The sequence below is a fragment of the Morus notabilis genome, unplaced genomic scaffold, assembly GCF_000414095.1.
Source record: "Morus notabilis unplaced genomic scaffold, ASM41409v2 Scaffold763, whole genome shotgun sequence".
Taxonomy (NCBI): domain Eukaryota; kingdom Viridiplantae; phylum Streptophyta; class Magnoliopsida; order Rosales; family Moraceae; genus Morus; species Morus notabilis.
This window is the reverse complement of record NW_010360034.1, coordinates 64,709-67,882: the sequence shown is the minus strand read 5'-3', so window position 1 is coordinate 67,882 and position 3,174 is coordinate 64,709. Positions and strand designations below refer to the sequence as shown.

Sequence of the window (3,174 nt, the reverse complement as noted above, 5' to 3'; positions counted from 1 at the left end):
AGCAAAAGATTTTCGTTTAATTAGGAATGGTGGCAAAATTGTGGATTTCAAACTAATACAGATTTGGTTCTTCATATGAATATGTCTATGGTCATCCTTTTCATGTTCTCCAGAGCAAAATGATTAAATCTCGTTTTCTTCTTTTATTAAAAAAAAAAGGCCGATTTTTGTGAAACCCACAACACAAAATAAGAACATCTTGGCAATTCAATCAAAATTTTAAGCGCAGAGTATACAAATTTAACTCCATTTCTAAACCAAAAGATGAATAACTTGAATGTTAAACCAGAAAAGTGAAAGAACCCCATAATAGCCAATTATCCAAATGAACAGAGAAGAAAATCTTAAAAGTTTCAAGCTTCAGCACACGATGTTGGTTGGATCCGATAAAGCAAACACTTTTAACATAAAAAAGTTCAGGCAGTGAAATTCTATCATTCTCGTCTTCATCAAAACATTTTCATCATACAAGTAGGGAGCCTAAGCAATATATCTTGATGTTCACAAGTCTCAAATGATAGTAACAAAAGCAATGAAATTCTTAATCCACGCAAAAATGTCATCTTGAACTCACGGAAACCCAAATCTAAAACCTACCCGGAAACCTTATGTTGTGATTTTACAAGTTTGCAATTCAACAAACTGCCCATTAAAATGAATGAAGCTCAAAGATTCCACAATTATGAGAAAAATAAAACGATTTCAAATACATTCCGTCAAGCTAGAAATACGCATCAACAATATCCGCAATTCCAAAAGCGGCAAAATTCAACAAAAACAATACAATAACTCAAAAGAAATGTAGAAACAAAACGAGAATTATCGACTTAGAAGGGACTAACCAACATCAAAAGAACATAAACGAAAAAAGAAAAGTCGAGTGTTTTGCTCACTTGTTGCTTGGATCGGTGAGGAACCAAAGATTGAGAGAGTAAGTTAAAGAAGACACGAAAGGAATATAAAGGAGTGGTTACCTGGGCTGGAAGTGAATTTGAATTGGGGAAGGAAGCGCATTTGTAGAAACGTGTAATAGAGGGGGAAGAGAAGTTATAGAGAGAGATCAGGGAAGTTATGAAAGAGAGTGAGGGAGTGAATATTGGGAACGTGGGAAGGAAGGGATGACTCGGATTAAACGAGTCAATTTGAGAGTTGCTATTATTAAGTTAGATTCGGTTTGATCCGATCTTAAATTTGAAAACGTTTGGTTTATGTATTCAGAATTATATTTAAAATTATTTTTATTTTATGTGTATTTTTTATGAGAAAAAATACTGTAGAGAATTATAAATTATAATTTAAAATCAAGAACGAATATAAGAAACAAACGTCCCCTAAAATTTAAGGTACCTGATTAAGATTTAAGGTTGAGCTGAATCAGGTCGGTTGGAATATCATATTTTTAAATATTTTTTATATATCTTACCAATCTTTTTTTTTTTCCTCTTATTTGAGCAAAAAAAAACTTTTTTTCTCTTTTTATTATTTTTATTTATCGAGTGAGCAACTAATAACTATTAGATCCATTCACTACATTTTGTCACCGCTCTAATTTTTTAAGCAAAAATATCCATGAATGCATATTTTAGTGATAACTAGTGGATTACCCGTGCATTTACACGGATATGTAATAGTTTAATTAACAGCAATTTAAATTTAAAAATTATATAAAAACACACACACATATATATATATATATGTTTATAAGTTGTTGTAAATTTGTAACACATATATACACATTTATTTATATCTCAATTTTTCTAAGTAAAAATATACAAACTTATTTACATATATACACAGATTTATTCATATATCTACTTCTTTTTGCTTTGGCTTTTTGTTTCTTCTGAGCTGCAGTTAAGAAAAAAGGAAATAATAAAATAGTTATTATTAAATTGTAATAAATGTTAATAATTGTGTGCATATTAATTTAAATATTTAATATAATATATAACATATAATTTTACCTGATTTGCTTTCTTTTTTTCGATAAACTTGCGAAAGAGGTAGATTCGTGAGGGACTGAAATAGCGTGAATTGGCTTTGAAACTGATGCTGCCTCTTTTGAAGATTCAGTTGTTGTAGGTGGTAAGAACAATTGAGGCTGATCGTCATTGAAAGTCTTCAAAATAACTTTATCGATAAAAGCTCCTCAACTTCGAAACTGTATGACGAATATTTTTGATATTCCTCTTATTTATTCTAAAATAGGAGGAATCATGTAACGATCAGTGTATCCCTCATCGTAAGTAAGTGTAGAGCAAGCTTTGTTAATAAGTGACTGTACTATTTTACCAAACATTATAGCGTCTGTTCTTCCAGTACTATCTTCGATCTGTATATTTCTTTTGTACCTGTGTAAAAAAAATCAAATATATTTATTATATTTGTTAATTAAAAATTAATTTGTTTATTTTTTGTACCATAATTTATTACCAAGTTAATGGCATTGTATATAGATATTCGTCAGTATCACACCACCATGATGTTCCAGATTCTTGCACTTGTCTGTAACACTTTGTGTAGGCATAATAGAACCATCCTTGATATGTATTCAGATAAGTCATAGTTGCTTTAACTGTGTATTTTGTTTCCTATTAAGTAGAGAAATAAACATTTTAATTCAATATATATATATATATATTATATTTAATGAATTGTATTGATAAAGTTTATACCCGATTTTGGAATGGATTTAATGCTCGTAATTCTACGATGGTGATACGATTTGTGATCTTTTGGTCTTCTAATGATATTGTTGGTCTTGTTGATGTGGCAATGTAATCTAAGCTCTGAATGGAATGACGGAATATGTATGTAAATATTTATGTTTATATGAATAAATAAAAATGAGAAAATGCATATATGTCAATAGTAAAAAGTTAATATTTTTTGTTATACCTTTGTTTAATTTTCCGTGTTTCTGGTATTTCTGGATCTAAGAAGTAAAAAGTACCAGATGTGTTTGATAAGTAAAGACCTCCTGTAATAAATAAAAATGTATAGTTAGTTGTATAAGAAATTAAAAGAATATATTGTAACATAAATAATAACCTTGGTATTGTTTGGCTGCCATTGCTGTAAAAGCAACAACAATTGGTTCCATCATTGACCGCACAACATTTTCATCAAAAAGCTCTCCTATTTCTCCCCAAAGTGTTATATTCAATTGTTCTT

General features: G+C 29.5%; 1 protein-coding gene across 2 annotated transcripts in view; it reads right to left on the bottom strand.

Annotated features, from left to right (window-relative positions):
* Positions 1-1,110, bottom strand: part of LOC21389657 (exonuclease DPD1, chloroplastic/mitochondrial) — a 3,062-nt gene extending 1,952 nt beyond the window's left edge. The window contains exon 1 of one of the 2 annotated variants that reach the window (XM_024164054.1): positions 975-1,110. The gene's annotated coding sequence lies outside the window, so the exon portion shown is untranslated. The other variant, XM_024164055.1, reaches the window with a different exon arrangement.
* Positions 1,111-3,174: the final 2,064 nt, after the last annotated feature.